Source organism: Synchiropus splendidus, chromosome 8 (assembly GCF_027744825.2).
Source record: "Synchiropus splendidus isolate RoL2022-P1 chromosome 8, RoL_Sspl_1.0, whole genome shotgun sequence".
In the NCBI taxonomy this organism is placed as follows: Eukaryota; Metazoa; Chordata; class Actinopteri; order Syngnathiformes; family Callionymidae; genus Synchiropus; species Synchiropus splendidus.
The window spans coordinates 22,717,758-22,735,181 of record NC_071341.1 but is presented as its reverse complement, the minus strand read 5'-3'; the positions used below and the strand labels follow the sequence as shown (position 1 = coordinate 22,735,181).

Genomic DNA, 17,424 nt, shown 5'->3' with positions numbered 1-17,424 from the left:
AATGCTTTAAAGGTCAAACTACTTCCAACGTAATGAAGAACTAGGCGTCTATCTATCTATTTTAGAAATTACAGGGCAGACTTGTTTATATTATTATTATTTGTAGTATTTAATTTTTTTTATTTCATGTACAGCAACTGTAAAACAAATGGGATGGATTGGAAAGTGGATGGTTTTCAGCTCATATTACTCAAAGAAAAATGAAACTATTGGCAGGAAACACATCAATATGAAGAAAACAAATAAGAAATAAATGATAACAAATCAAAACAACAGATATTATTATTTAGAAATAATGACTACAAAATTATAAAATGCAATTATTTATATTTTAAATATAAAATTATAAACTATGAAAAAAAGTTATCCGATATAGTAATTCATGGGTGAATCATGCCAAACCTATACCTATATTAAAAACAAATAAAGAAATGAAATGAAATAGGTGGAGAAAATGAGGTGAAGAAGTAGAAAGACCTGGGTCTGGTATGTAACTCCCACAAGGATCAAGAGTAAACTGTACATATTTCAGGCGGAATAAAATGATGAATGTTCTATGTTTGTTTCAAAAACCGACACTGGTGACCTGGTGCTCATGGCGACATCAGAGTCAGTCAAAGGGCTAAAAGTGGCGGCTCTACATCATCCGTGGCTGGCGGCTTTTATGTGTGGTGTGCACCTTCCTCTCTGCTTTAAACCCGTGGATTCGCCATTTGACTTGTCGTTTTGATGAATGCCATTTACCCGGCAAAATGAATGCCATGTGTGTCATCTGCTTTGTGCCGTGTGTAAACATGTCACAGGGGACTGGAAGTTCCATTCAATCACGTGTAATTGGCACTCGTGTAAAAAAAAAAACAAAGTCGTCCACGAGGGATAATTTGTCTTCAGGACGATTGAAGCTGCCTGGTGAAAACGTGCACGAGCGCTATTATCTGAATAATGACGCTCTCCCGCATTTTTCATGTGACAGTTACTTTGGGGATTTTGCTAGTTTACACCCAATATGAACGGAGCTCATTATTTAGGCCTCCTATCTGGGAGCGGGGCAGCCTTTCTGCTCCTTTCACATCCATCATTTGGAGTTTTTTTCTCCTTCTGTCTGATGCAAGGTGTTGCTTCATCCACTTTAGGGGCCTCATCTTCTGCTGAACTGCGAGCCCCATATAAAGGACGAGTTTTTAAAGCACAGAAAACCTGCTGCCTCTTTACATTACACCTGGATTAAAGAGCCAAATATGACAACTTTACAGCCCAGGAGGGCTGTGCCATTGTGTAACTGCGTCTCAATACACCAGAGCCAGTCGCGGATCTTCTCACCCGATCGCTCCTGTTTCTGCATCCACTTCCTCACACTGTCCTCTTGCTGTTGGTGCAGTAGATAATGAGGTGATTGCAGCTCCAAGCACAACACATCAATGCTTGTCACACTGCACTCTCTCTCTGTTGAAAACGTAGCGCCGCCTTTGGTTGACTGTAATGCAAACCACACTCAAGAAGCAAACAACCCGCCCCAAAATACACACCTCCTTGCTCATTGCTCTCTTCCCACAATCACTTCTGGATCGCTTTGTTCCTTCTTCAGTGGCCAACAAAAGATTGAACAGACACATCTAATCCTGATCTCCCTCCTCACCTCGGCGCTCTGCAAACTTTACATTTTTCTCATTACATCTCCGCCCAACGCAGGCCACCTCTGATGCGTTCCCTTCTGTCAGCACAAATGAAGACATTTGTCTCCGTTTTCTGCAGAAAACGACTCACCTCTGTCATTTCTGTGATGATATCAGGCTTTTTAAGAGCGCTGCCTTGCTCAAATAAGCAAAAGACCACTGGGAAATCATCCGTTTTTGAAGATGAAGAAAATACACTGCCTTTTCTTTTCTTTTCTTTACTCCATTGCCTTGTTATAAACCACCGGCCTTTGCTCCTCCGATCCACTTGCCAGCCAGACATATGAGACATTCCATCACTGAAGCTTTGAAGCCAATAACCTGTAAACATAACAATAATTCAATTTGAAAATAATATCGGATGAATAAATAAGCATTTAGAAAGATATTTTCAGTTCACCAGGGGTCCTAGTTCTGCTTTCATTTATAGAGGTATTGAAAACAGGAGTTCGGAAGTTTAGCAACAACTTGGTTAGCATCACTCTAAGAACAAAATTACACACAAACTTGTGTGTTTTGGATACGACTCTGATCCTGAAATGATCAAAGACCTTGCACCAGACCATGATGGCGCCGCGCTCTCCAGCTCCGCTGCGTTTGAGAGCCGACACCGGCGTGTGGAGAGTTTGGTGGACTTTGCTTACAATCGTAGTTTTAAACTTTTAATAGAGGAAACAGTTGATCATGACACTGGTCGACTCTGAAAGTAGATGGATATTTGACATACGCGTCGGTATTGGCGGTGGCATCCTCCTCCGCGTCCCAATTAGGGTCCGCTGATCGCAGACACACTCTCACAGGCAGCGCTAATGCTACAATCAGACAACAGCTAGGGACCATCAACAAATTCTGACGCCCCCGTATTAGTGAAATCTTCAGTCATGCCTATGAAAAATAACTTGTTTTTAGCACTAGAGAAGGGTCTGACAGTTTTGTATAATGATTTGGAGAATAGAATATGACTAAATGATCAGTTATTCACATGATTTCTAATATTTCTTCAATAGCACCTAGGAAATGTGTCCAGACTGGTCCACAGTTCAAGTCAACTGTTCAGAGACATGAGATACAGCAGACAGACGGCTCCATTTAACCCCTAAATAAAGCTGGCAGAGCAGCCTGTCAGACACCAGCGGCTTCTACCAGAGACGTGAAACATTGAGTTTCTCATCTCTACGCTTAGTTCACTATTCTATTGAAACATCAACAAATCATGATGTTGGAGACAAACTCCACCAACAGGTTTCATCATAAAACAGTTTTTGAAGAGAGACTCTAGAGTGTCCAACACATGGAGGAGAATGAACATGGAAGGATGATCGTGTCTCTGACTCCCTCCACGAGTCATTGTGGACACAAACAGCTATTGAATAGTTTCTTGACAAATGTCGTCGATTTCACATTGTTGTATCTAAGTTAGAGCTCGATTCCTCGAGCACATGGTTCTCTGAGAAAAAGCACTTGTTCGAGTTGAAAGATACGTTTTAAATGAATGCGACAGAGTCATCAGTGAACCATGACCAGTGAACCGAGGCAAGGCAGAGGGCAGCAGCATCGGTGATCAAGAGTCATGCGTGCCACTTTGTAGTCATCACATCGAGGCGGCCTCCATTCGGGGGCTGTATGTGCAGCTGTCGCTCGAGGGAGCCCGATCGCACACGCTCCAGTACAAGCCCACATTTATAGCTGGGCTCTGTGTGTACTATGAACTGATCCATACCACTGTAAATGCAGCCGCGGGAGCTGCGCGATAACATTATCTTATAGCCTTCATATGGTAATGTGGTTTCCAGTGCTATGAAGGAAAACAAATGTGGCTTTCACAGGGAGCTCATGAAATTACATGCCTGTCGGGATTCCTCACCTCAAAAGCCCATTTACATTTTCCTTCTTTATTGATGAGGTCTATGGGAGGGAAGCGCATTTGGCACCTTTGCCACGACATCAAATGAACGGCCCGCCGCGCCTGTGTTCGGACTCGCGTCACCACGGTGACCAGTTTAGATCCATGAGGTTAAATACGTTGTCAGCCATCTGTAAATTCTGTCGCCTGATGCTCCCAGCTGGATCATGGCCTCACTCTCATCTAAGAGCCTCGGTTTCATGACAACCCTCACTGGGATTCATTGGCCTCACACGACAGCCGCATTTCCAACGTGCGTTCCTTCCGCTCTAAAGGTTGGGAGTCACATCTGGACAGTAACACAGCACCAAAGGAGGTTCTGAGCTCCACACCTTCAGTATAAATTTGACGTTCTATATTTGTCTCTGTGCTAGTGACCGGATTCTGAGGCTTCATGAAGCAGCGTCCTCATTTTCAGAGCCCACCAGATGGCGCTCTCTTCCATAAAATATTTTGGTTTAAACAACCGTTTCATTGAAACTTGAAGTCATTTAAAACCTACAGCGCCACCTACTGAGCTATAAGACACTGGTTCATGAAGCCTCATCAGTCCATCACTGGTGACCAACTTATGAGGCTTCATGAAGCAGTGTAATCACTTTCAGAGTCCGCTGAGTCTGCTGTAGAGTCTTGGGATTTGAGAAAGAATTTCACTGAAACTCATCATCATTTTTGAACTGCAAGAGCCACCTACAGAGCTCTGAAAATAACAAGCCTCACCAGCCCATCACTACTCGCAGGAGGTAAACCACTCTGTGTTCTGAGTGATTTATTCAACAGGACTGGGTGACAGGAGGTGTTTTTATCACCCATCTGTTCTTCAAACATCTTTAAAGACCTTCATGCCTGACCTTCAGGTCACATGGTCGCTCTGGACCACTTTTGAGTCCCGGCGTGACTTCTTTTTGTTCAGAAGATACAGATCCCAGGTACTGAAGCCTTGCTCAGAGGGTCACCCGCCTTTCAGGTATTTTCACGGATGAAAAGGTATTTTGTTATGACCAAATGGATCAGCAGAAACAAGGCCTCAAAGTCGACTTTCCTCTTTTCCAAAGAAGTGTCGAGAGCTCATCTTAAACTTTATTTATTTCAATGAGGAAGTGGAGTCACACCTCTTATAAAACAATTCAATATGTTTGTGTCTCTTTATAAAAGTGGTGCTTCCTCATATATTTGAACAGGCTTATGTGCTCAGCCTGAGACCCGAAGAGAAAAGAATGGATTCAGTCCTGATGCGGCATCGGCTGTCAGTCTACTTGTGATTCATGGGACACCGCTCGGCACTAGACGTAGTCTCGGCGGGTTCGATGCCGGACAGTGAAATTGGAAGTCACATTTGTGTTTCCTCTTATTAGTCTGACTTGTTTGTGTCCGCTCCGTACGCCGATATGTGCAACTCACCCTGAACGCTCACTGACGTCATGTCAGGCTTTATAAATCTGTAGGACAATCTCCAGTGTTCTGGGGGAACCTGGCTTTTTATATTTATTTATTTGTTTACAAACAATTTAAAACTGAATGTGAACAACTACAGATGTCTGTTCATGTTATTATTATTATTGTTTTAAATGTGTTTAACAAACATTTAGTGGATCAACTGGGTTGCATTTTAAATATAACCAGGATTAAGTAAATGTTTACACCATTGGTTTTCTGCCAACAGCAGAGCTTCTTACAGTTAAATCAGTTTAACCATAATCCATAAATTGATTCATACATCACGATTCATGAAAAAGGTATTGCATATTTCCCCTCATCGTTTCTTGCCAGAACAGTTTATGAGCTGCCTCGTTCCAAAAATGGCACAGGAGTTCAGAGAAGAACGAAAGGAACAAATATAGAGATGACAGATCTGTGCTGAAAATTGAAACGGTGTAATGTAATGTAAACATGTAAACACTCCACTATGCTGCATTATTAACATGGAAACATCGACTCGCCTGGACAACACCGGAAATGATCAAATATTGAGATGTGCTGTTGTGTGTGTGCAGCTCGTGATCAAAAACCTAGATAATGCACTCAGACAGGTTCCAACATGCTGAGACAAGTGCTGCCCTCAAAGTGGCAAAAGCAATATCCAGAGATGTAAGTTTCCTTTTCTAATAAATGACGCCGTAACGGCATCAAGCTTGATCGGTGGCGGTTGCTTAAGTGATGTCATTTACTCCCATCAACGTCAATCTTGACACCTAATGTCCACGTGATCCTGAGGACGAACCACCAGGTGAAAAACGCCACTTATCTAACACGGTCTGCACGAGCAGATCTGGATCTGTACCTGCCTGGTTCTTCTTTCTCTCTCTGTTTCACCTTGTAGTTTGGATTTCTTTTGTTCGTCTGGATGTATTTTTGCATATCCCTTGTTTTTTGTCTTATAATTTATTAAATCAAATATATCTAAGATGTTTGTCGTTCATGCTTTTGGACAGCAGGGTCAATGATACATTTATTTAAGCTATGGATAATGACGAAGGCACAGTGAAATCAAATAAAATAATAGACCATTCTAATGTTATTATTATTCAAAATTCAAAATAATAATAATAATACAGCAATTTCCAGACTCTAGAGTGCAACCAAATATTACTAAATTTAAGAAGGAAAACAGATCTTGTTCATATATAAGCCGCAGTGGTCTAAAAACTATTTGGACATATAGTTTTTGTTTTTGGAAACCAGAGGCCATGATATAGTGATATGTTTTTGTGCAATGACAAGCTCTCCAGCCGGGACCAAGTCAGCGGCCAAAACCCGACTCACCTGTGTTCACGTCGGAGTTTTGAGCCGAACGCAGTTTGTCTACAGACAGTGTGTCAGATCTTTTACTAACATTAAAGCCCTCAAAATGCGCGGTTGTTCGTCCGCTTGCCCAAAGTTCAGACTCCACTGCTGGTCTCAGCGGCTGCTTCTCAATTCCACACCGCCAGGAGATCCACTCTTTTGACGGAGCTGCATTTTGAGCGCTTTAAGGGTAAATAAATCATCTGAATTCAGCCTGTAGAAATCCATATACTGCATTAGCCGCGCTGTTGTATAAGCCGCAGGCCTCTGTGAGAAAAAAAAGTAGCGGTTTATAATCTGGAAATTACGGTAGTTTTATTGCAAAAGAAAGGATTACGTTCTAGGCCTCCAAAAGAACTTGATGGAAAGAGGCACCCTATCTCACAGAGGGGTCATGGCACAGGGATAAAGAGAACTGAGTGAGTGGAAGCGACTGGAGGAAGGAAGGAAGCGAATGGACCGGGTCAACAGGCTCAGCTTCAGACCAACTTGGCAGCGAGGGCTGACCTGCGGAGGTGTCTGATGGCTGCCAGTGGCGGAGTGGCCGCACTTTTTGTGACTCTACTTCCTGTGCTGGCGGGTTGTCACAGCTGGAGGCAAGTGTTCTGGAACAAGACCTTGGGTCAGAAGGTGGTACGAGGCAGACGCCTGCTTCAGAGCCTGAACAGCCAAAACACCCTTCAAAAGAACCCTGAGCTAATTGAGAATGAATGCAGCTTTACAGAAGCGTTTACATTGTGATTCTAAAAAAAGGCTTATTACTGCGCATCCACTCCGCCTTTCATGCTGCGCCGATGAAAACAACTGTCCGACACTAATTTATTTTTCATTAAAAACAAAAAGTGCTGACTCTGATTTGTCCAAACAACAAACATCACAGCGCAGCTCGCAGCACTGTAAACACTCGGAAGGATCAATCCATGAAGCAACACTTTGTAAAAGGCCAGGCCTCTCTCCTCCTCTCTCGTTTTATAACACGTCTTGACAGTTAAAATAAATTCCTTTGCAACAAGACATTGATGGCACACCACAGGCATGTGATCAGGTTTTGCCTCAGAATGCAGGAAACCGCCGCGCACATCATTCCCTTCACACCGAACTTTCCCTTCAAATCATTGGGTCATCGCGCATTGCGCAGTTCTTGACCTTATATTTCTCCCTGGACTTTTTTGCAAGCCAATATCTTAGTCCCCCGGCTAAAATCTGTTGTTTCTTTGGCCTTTGTTCCGAAACGCAGCTCATAAATGTTTAAAACACGTCTGACCGTGGACTGCAACAACCTCAGATAGAGAGTATCATATACTGTCGTGAATCGTTCGCGCCTCAAATGCAAAAAAGTTGTATCACTGTACCTTCAACAGAGAACGGAAACAACCGTGCAATACAGAAACCCCTAAAGTAACATCCACTGTATGGTCTTTAAGAAGCGAGGACATTTTCAAAATCCATTATTTGATGGTGTTTCTGTTCAAGTACTTACAAGAGTATCCACAGCGGGACCTGTAGTACTGGTCACATTCCCCAGTCATATGCAAATAAATAGTGATGGGCTGGTCATTTCAGAGCCCACGACATGGCGCTCTCTGCTCTTAAAATCCTTAGATTTCAGCAACTTGAAATCATTTTAAGACCGAAAGCGTCACCTTCTGAGCTCTGAAAATAAAGGCACTGTTTCATGAAGCCTCACCAGCCCATCACTACTGATAGGCCTTGCTGATCGGTGACCTGAGGCTGGACAAGCACGTATTTCACGTTACTACCTACCTCTCTCAGGTACACTGTGATCTCTGAAGATTCCACATTTAATATAAGGGCTGCGGATGTTGAGATAGCACAGGATGAATGTCCAGGACGGAGGTTAGGATCTGAGGAAGAGAGAAGAAACATCATTAAAATGTGATGGACTTGGTCTTTTTGAGAGCAAAATAACTGGAAAAGATTTGTGGAGACAGAGCTGCGGCACAAATGGAAAAATCATTTGATAGAAACATACCATCAGATCTACGAACATCGTAAACCAACATTTAATGAATCCCAAAGAAAATTTGGTGTAAAAAACACAACCACACTGAAAAGACGTAATGGTTACAATCCAATTTCTGAACTGATATTATGACACCATCATTACGATTGTCTGCCGCTACGCTCCGTCATTGAACTGTTCAGGATGAAGATCATGAAAGATAAGAGCTGCACATGTTCAACTTGGCCACAGCAACAACGGTGACGGTGATCCTGCACACACTTCTGCCTTGTAATCCGCTCATAACACGCCGCACAGTGACGGGATTATGCTTTACACAGGTGAATAGAGACGTGAAAGATGCGGTGACAGCTGTGTGCAAATACCTCGCAATAATAGGGCTCTATTTGAACATGGATAGTCATGTACACATGTTGCACTGACATGAAAACGTTGTTTTAAATAAAGATTTTAATAATCTATTGATGCATCAGCATTCTCTGAAATGAAAAGGTGGAGCTTCCTTTGCTTCCATCCTAAAATGTCATTCTGCCGTAAGGAATAGTGAGTGAGGGGAGTAAGATAATATTGCTAGGCTCAAATGTCACCGTACTTGACTGTCTGATATGGTTTGGGTATTTTAAGTCGGCTATATCAATATTCAATCTATAGATACTTGGATATGCTGCTGCACTTGTGACATATGTAACACAAACATTTTCTTTTTGCCCGGTGGAGTTATCTTGTCGATAAAGGGAGCGATTCATTACCCTGAGCAAAATATAACTGAGAATCTAACTGGACTTCATGTCGTAAGAATAAACATGTTGTCCTTCATTTCTGATCTTCTCCCTTAAGATGGTGGTTCTTATTACAATACATTTCTGAACTTACAATACCCCAATATATTGCAACATATATCACCAGTATCGTGATATGTATCGCAATACACAGCCCTTCCACCCTTCACTCTGATCAGAGGCTTGGGTTTTAGTTAGTCACAGGTTTTGAAAGAACTTACCTAGCATTTATTCAAATTATGAATGTGCTGTCGTGCAAACTTGATGTGTCTCAGTGCTGCTTGGATTCCATCTATTTATCTATAGCTATCTACATGGCTCTCAGTCTAAGGCCATGCATAAGCGACAGAATCCTGACATGCGTGACGCCCACAATAGTGTTTCCATTGCACTTGTGTGGTATATTTCAACACCTCCTTATTCAATATATCCCTATTTACTTGTGCATTATCACACAATACACACACACAAATCTGTTTTATAAACCCCAGATTGAATAATACAGTTGCAGTTAAACGACAATGTCATCCATGATTCAATTTCTGTGAGTATTCAGGATGGCGGCGGGGTGGAATGTATTCCAGCTCCATGGGGCATAAGAGGCAGGGGACCCCCTGTGACATGTTCCCTGATCCTCCCCCCTCATCCTCTCCTATTGTTTCTATTCCCTTCCCGTGTGTCTCATGTATGTCAGTGTACTCCGAGCGCCGCTTCCATCAGCAGGCGGGATACGAACGGGTCTCACATACGCTCCTCGCCATATTGTCAGTGATCTTTTATTTGCTCAGATCTGGAGCTTCTTGGAGCTTCACCAGTCCAACTATCCCCAGCCAGTGCTCTGAACTCACCCAACTTTTTGGAGTATAAATAGTTTTTGAACAGATCTCTGGTGCAACACACTGCGCAGAGTGACAGTCCGTCCAATGGCGACTGACAACCAGTGACAATTTTGAGCAACCTCTGTCCGGTTTGGGAGCGCAGGGTGACGACACCCACGCAAGCAAGCACACAGACAGGCCTCTGCACAGAAATGCCAGCAGCTGGATTCGAACCTGGAACGCTGATGTGAAACAACAATGCACTACGTAACTGACTTAAACGTGCATTTTCAGATGCAGTTTCCAAATGATCTTTGCACACTTTTCCCCATAGAAACGTATGGCTGCAGAGCCTATTTAAGGAGCTCATCAAACACCCCTTTCGTCTGCAATCTTTGAAAAATACCTCTCTTATTGCCTCATCTGAACCATCAGTGATCTTGAAAGTGTCTCATCTCGCTCGTCCTCTATATTTAGCTTGTGTTCCCTCCACATGGCTGTGAAAATGTGCTAAAATTACTGTTGTTAGGCCACATGAGTGTGTGCAGCGCGGTCGCGTGTGTGTGTGTGTGTGTGAGCCACACTGGTCGACATGGACGCGAGAAGATGTGTTTTACATATCACTGAACTCCAATTCTGAGAGAATATCAGCGGTCAGAGCCGTATATCTGGAGATGCTGGGGGTTGTCCAGACGTAGTCAACTCTCTAATTATCGCTCAAGCTAGTCGCTCAATTCCGTTTTCATCGGTCTGGTGTGCACGATTAGAACTCATTAAGATGTTTGTGCAGTCACCTTCTCCACTCACCTCAGGTGGCACAAAACCATGCGCCCATATGGCGGATGTCAATTAGCAGAGTGTGTGTGTGTGGCGGCTACTGCAGCGTCTCCAGACTGAAGCTGTCGTCTGTCCAGCAAATGGTTTTTGAAATCTGATGATGCAAGGATAGCGCCTGTTGAAATATAGATAGACTGCAACAGTAGCAGGTAAGAGGAGTGGAAGGGTTCATGGATGCTGGGATGGAGGACATGTAGAGGACAGGAGGGACTGGGGATCAAGATTGGTGATCTGTCTATCTGTCTCTACACATTCTCCTTGGAATTTATTGTTATAGTCATGTCTGCGGTTTCCATGCTTTTATTTTTGTGATTCCCCGTTGTTCCTTTGTTTCCTGTTCCTGTTCTCTCTCCAGCTTTCCGAGCGACACAGCTCGCGTTCATTTGTTAATCTGAATCTCCAGCTTGAAATTCCAGCTTGTGTCGCCAGATGGTTTCTTCGCGTTGCAATGGTAAAATCTTCTAAGACTCCTTGCTCTCGCTAAACTCCCTTGAATATTCCAAATTCTGCGCACGCTTCATTTCTTTTTCAGTCGCCTACTAAGTTCTTGTTCTTGTCACTTTGCTCTCCTTCACTGGTAGATTTCCACGTGTGTGTATTTCACTTTTTGTTTTCTCATTGATATAGTTCTTTCCTCATATGGGTGTGTGTGTTTTCCACCACCAAGCGTTTGATGTTAACTGGGCCTCGTGAGTAACTTCCGAGTGCGTTTGTTTTCTCCCCGTATTATTAGGCTTTATTATAATTTGCCTCTCTTTTGCTTCCAGTGCCTTTCGTTCCTCATTCCTGTTTGTCTATATAAAACCTCGTCTTTGCTCATTAAATCAAGAATTGAATCTCGTCTCCGTGCCACCTGTCGTCCAGCACACATTGCACCAGGGTCAAACCTCAGACAGCCATGACACTGTGTCTATATCTCTGTATCTAAATCTCTGTTTATTTATCTATCTATATACATATTAGCAACGGGCTGGTGTACCTTTGTGAAACAGTGTCCTCATTCTCAAAGCTCACTATATGGGGCTCTCTGCTCTAAACTCTTTGGGTTTAAACAACTATTTCAATGAAACTTGAAATCACGGTAAAACTGAGAGCGCTACCTACTGAGCTCTGGAAATAAGGAGACTGGTTCATGAAGCCTCACCAGCCCGTCACTAATCTATATTTACTGTATATACAACAACATTTTGGAGATTTTCAGAGCGATAAAAACTCAAACTTTACGCACCAGATTTGAGCGTCGGTGTGCGAGTAGTCAGTTCAATCCACAAGCGGCTGGAAACGACTGAATGGATGGTAAATGAAAGCAGCCCTGAAGCGCTCAAGGCAAGGAAAGACACAACATTGTTGAATTTTGACCTGCACATGGCAGCTGACAATTGCAGTGGCTTAATGAAACACATGCCGTCGACGGCGTTGTCAACACTTAAGAAGCAACACTCTCGAACCTTTGGGCTTCCATAAAGCCATAAAAAGGAGTCTCTGCATAAATCACCATATTTTTCAACCATTGTTTACAGAGCTGCCGTGAAAGGCTCATTTCAAGGTTTTCCTTTCTCGGTATTTGTCCTTTACATCTGTGTCTCAGCGCACCACCACTTTCCCTGGACCGTAGTGCTCCGTCTGGTCACCACCATTCTGTTTCCTCATTATAAACCCATCAGCTCCACTTCACACTGGAGCCATCATGGCGCGAACACACAGCCGCGGAGCCTCCCGCTTTATCTCACCGTCATCTGACCGACTCGTAGCAACAAGCACTCGAGCCGCTCAAGATGTCGGTGGGACCAGCGTGAAGTAATTATGTCGATCGAAGTAGGAAGGTGCAGGAACCATTTCAAATAATGAGATGCAACATCCCGTTCTACGGCTCGACCGAGCTGCTCAATATGCTCGGAACCAACTGGCACTGGCTTCTGCTGAGCTTTACTGCAATCAAACGCTCTCACAAGACCCAGCATTGATCATCATCAAGTACTTGTTCTCAACTCAAGAGCAGCTACAGAATGATTTCCTCCACTGACTCGCCTTTACAAGTAGCAGGTCCATTCGACAGGCATTTCAATGTTCTGTTTCAGAATAGGTTCAACTTCAAATTCTAGTCAGTAATGCATGTTATTTGTTCCACTCAGATTTGGATAACCTGACTGAAAGCTGTCATGATCAACTTTTACATTGGTTTTATTTTGTCTGTGTCTCGCCTCCGTCTCCCTGAGTGAGATTGGGTCGTGGCTCACACCTGCAACCAATCAGCAAATCAATGAGTCTTTCTCTCTAAGGTCTCAGAGTTTAACCACAGGCTGCAGCCAGTAGTATCAGAGACCAGTGAGGGGTCATGAGGCTTCACGAAACAGTGTTATTTTCAGAGCTCAGTAGGTGGTGCTTTCGGTCCAAAAATGATCAGTTTCAGTGAAATTGTTTCTCAATTTCAAAGACTTTAGAGGAGCGCCATCTAGTGGGCTCTGAAAATGAGGACACTGTTTCATGAAGCCTCACCAGCCCAAAGTGGGTAAATACGTGCTGAGATTTTTTCGAACTTACAGGCTTGTCACCGGCTTACACCGATGGAACTATGAGCCTTGCGTATATTATTTTTAACTATGACTCCCCAGAGGAAACCCCATCCAAACCCCTTCCACAGAGGTAGTACTCACTGAAGATCTGATTCAGTCCCTGTCTTCATAGATTCAGACACTGGTTCAGAATTGTCAGCTAACTCCATGACAGATTTGAACTTTGCACCATCACAACTGCTAAAGTTAAACTACAATTCAGCCACTGACAACTATGGCTGCAGGTCAGGTTCCTCTTCACTATGTCTGCGTTGTGTGACCGTGGTCTCTAGAACCACACAGAGCTTAAACACAGTCGCATAGTGGGTGCAGCTGAGGACGAGCTTTTAAAACCCAAGTGTTGGAGGATGCTATTTTCACCGAGACAGTTATTTATTTCAATTGGACAGCTAGTTATTGAAAGCACAATAAGAGCGGAATTGGGGCGGTTTATGGTTTTGAATGTCCCATGTCCTTATTAATCAAGTTCTGCTTTTATTGTGGTGTTTATTTTGTCATGCCTTCCTGTGTTGCTTGTTTGCTCTGACTCTTTATTGTGTGTTGTGCGAGAGTTCTGACCCCCACGTTCTCTTGTGTTCTGTTTTTACAGAATAGCTCAGTGTGTTTTGTGTGTGTCATTGTCGTCGAGCGAGCGCCGAGCACCGTGTTACATGTTCTTGACTCTCCTGTTTTGCTTCCGACTTCAGATCCTTGACTTGGTTCACGTTCCTTGTTTGTTAAATGGCAATTCTGTGTCCTCGTCTCACTGGGCTCCACAGACACGTGGGTGCAGCTATGTACAGGTCCTCACAAGGCCATTTCCATGTTTGACTCCACAGGAGCTCAGTAACACATATTGGGCTCACACTCAAACATCTAAGTGCTTAGACATAAAAAGAATGGGAACCCACACATTTCTATGGCTCAATAATAGTTTTCATTTTTGTACATCAACATTTTCAAACAGACAGAAAGGTGATATGAACATTGTCACATAAGACTTCACACTTCCTTTCCGCTGCCATCACCGCTGAGCTGGACTGAACTGCTGCGGCATATTCAGAATATGTGTGCGACACCACAGCACGGTGAAAATCACATTCCCCTCCGGAGGATAGATGAATTCCTCTGAAGTGTTTTTCAGCCTAACTCTACTGGGTAGCAGACACACCAGCACAAAAGAGATTCCGTAATGTGCAAAAACATGCAATCTGTTTCTGCACACACTTGAGTCCCTGGTATGCATCATCCATCATGTTTACTCCGGTTAACCTCATCCCATTTCCCAAGCAGCGTCCCACGCCAGAGGAGTGTGAGCTGCCATGTTAAGGCCCACCATCTTGTGCCTGAATTAGTATTATAGTAAACAAAAACATACAATATTTATGTTTTAGTTAAGGAGGCATGTATGTTTTAGTAAACTAAAACATATAATAGTATCACTGTTTTTTCCATTTATTTATTATTTGTTATTTACTATTATTTATTTTTTTATATATATAAATTACAACCGGAACTCAATCTCTGTCTGTTAAAAAGTTAAAAATGTTATTACTGTGGTCATAAATGGTCCTAAAACAACCCCCTAATAACTGCAAAATGCAGATGTCTAGTTGCATTAACAGTAAGCTGCTGGTTTCCATATTTACATGTATAAATTCAGTGGAAAAATGGAGTGGGAGTGAAGACAGAAGCGCCTTTGTGGGATTTTTTTTTTTTGATTCAATTTAGATTTTATATCTTTCCGATCACAAGGTAAAAGACAAAAGTGTCCAGGTACGGAGAGGAGAGCGAAGCCAAGTCTGCCGCGCTGCGAACCCACAAAAGCATAAAATGATGTAAAGATGAGAAGTGACTTTACAATTATGCATTACTGGATAATGGATGCAGGAAAGCAAAACACTCATTCAAGTTGAAATGATTTGGTGTTGTCAGCTTTTCAAGCAGATTAACATCAGAGAGCGGGAACGAGGGTTTGTGCCCAGTGGAAGGAGAGGAAAAACAAAAGACATTAATAAAACATATGAAGTGGAAATTGCCAGGCTGGTGGTGGGGCGGCTAAATCTACGTGGAAAAGCATTTCATAAGGTTAAACGTTTCTGTGATTACCTCCAAACGCGGCCGCTCACTGCCAGACGTTTAAGTGCTGCACTCACACTGGAGGTATTCGAGCAACAGACCTGCGTGAGTGTGTGTGCACAGTTGTCTATTGTTTCTTTTTTGCTTGTTTGTTTTTTAATAACTGAAACAAATGGAGTTTTGAACACAAACTCCCCGACTGGATGAAGATAACACTGTACAGAAGTTTGAAAAATAGCAACTATAGAGACCATAACCAGCTGAGTTTCATGTCCAGTCACTACCGAGGTCAGAGACGGCGTCTGCCTCTTTGTTCAGGTGCAGATGCAGCAGAACTTTCAACAGTATCCTGAGGTTGAAAACCTCCATCAGATTCCCTGTGATTAGGAGCAGTGCCAGGGAATGTTTTACGATGGTGTTGATCAATCATGTAAATGTCCATCATAATAGAATATGGAATAGAATAGAATGCCTTTATTGTCATTATACACATGTACAATGAGACTAAGCCACCAGCAGTGTCAGTGCAAAAGAGCAGCATAAAAAGATAAATATAACCTCCACTAAATAAAAGCTCTAGGTATAAAATAAATATTTACAAAATGAACAAATGTGCACACTATTCTATTCTATTCTATTCTATCTATTAAACCCTCACATTTCTTTACCCAATATCGGTCTAGTTTTGAAAAAACTGACTGATAAATATTGACATTCTTGGGCGATATTTTATCTCTTGCATACATACTGTGCAAACATTCCATTCAACTCTTGATAAAGACCTGCCTCCATGTAAAAAGTGTTACCTTTAGTCTGATGATTTTAACTCCTGAAAACCTGGTAAATAAGCAATAATTAAGCTTAACATGAAGTCAGGAAGCTGATGACTAAATTTGTTTATCTCATTTTGAAGTTATATTAATCATTGTTTACAATTATGTAATATACTGATAATCCATGAAGTGTGAATAAGCATCTAAAAGATTTGGTCAGTGAGGATCCCACCTACTTGGAAACTGCTTTGGAACATGCAATAATGAGCAAAAAAATAAACAAATATATATATATATATATCAACAAATGAATAAAAATAAATCATTATAAAAACAAATACACTAAATTAAAATCAATAAAGCAGACATTTTTTATAACTAGATATGTAGAGTAGCGTATTAAAACGTGGTAAGACGTATAAACAAATCAGTTCCTGCTGAGTTATTCATGTTTATGATGCGCAAAAATGGCGTGTTGGTGTAACAAGGGTTTTGGCTCCCAGGTGACTTCTATTTTGTCCAATTAACTTGAGAGCAGGGGCTCCACGCAACAGGCTTTCAAACTTCAATAAGGTGCCATTACACCGCAATTATGAATCACGTTCACTGCAAAGCATCGTAACGCATAACAGGAGCAGAAAATGCTCGGCTTTTCCCCACAGAAAAATCTGCTTCCTTCACTCAGTAGGTCATCGGCCCACATGCTCTCGACACACATCTGCGCTCACACACACACACAGCTGTGCCAGGGATTTAGAGATTACGAAGGAGGATAAATGTACTTAAGCATAACATATGATACCATTAGCACATGGATGCGTCCATGATTTATTCCTCAGATCTTCCGATTCAGTGGAATAAATGCCAGGACGACACAATCTTATCTTTCAGTGAGACCTTAAATATGTGTACGATTTGCTGGTGCTTCTCTAACATGGGTCAACAGCGGGTCAATAAACTTGTTTAGTGAATGGACCCCGGGGAAAGGTTAAGAACCCCCCAGGTTCTAGCATTTGGAACCAACTAGGTGGCGCTCATGAGTCACAACAGCCTTTCTTGCCAACCAGTAGGCGCAGGAGGAGCCTGCTGGTCTATGTGACTGGGTGATACGTGCTCTAAAAACCAGCCATTCAATGGGACGATCACATCTGTGTAAGTTGCTCAATGAAACTGATGCAGTAAAGGATCCGATGCATTTTGAAATGATTCTCTTCCAAGTGAACAGAGCCTCTGTGTATGTGA

General features: G+C 42.6%; 1 protein-coding gene across 3 annotated transcripts in view; it reads right to left on the bottom strand.

Annotated features, from left to right (window-relative positions):
• zgc:172282 (leucine-rich repeat and fibronectin type III domain-containing protein 1-like protein) overlaps window positions 1-17,424 on the bottom strand; it is a 126,358-nt gene that overhangs the window by 65,152 nt on the left and 43,782 nt on the right. For all 3 annotated transcript variants that reach the window (XM_053873884.1, XM_053873885.1, XM_053873886.1), the window contains exon 2: window positions 8,125-8,225. The gene's annotated coding sequence lies outside the window, so the exon portion shown is untranslated. The remainder of the gene's footprint in view (window positions 1-8,124; window positions 8,226-17,424) is intronic.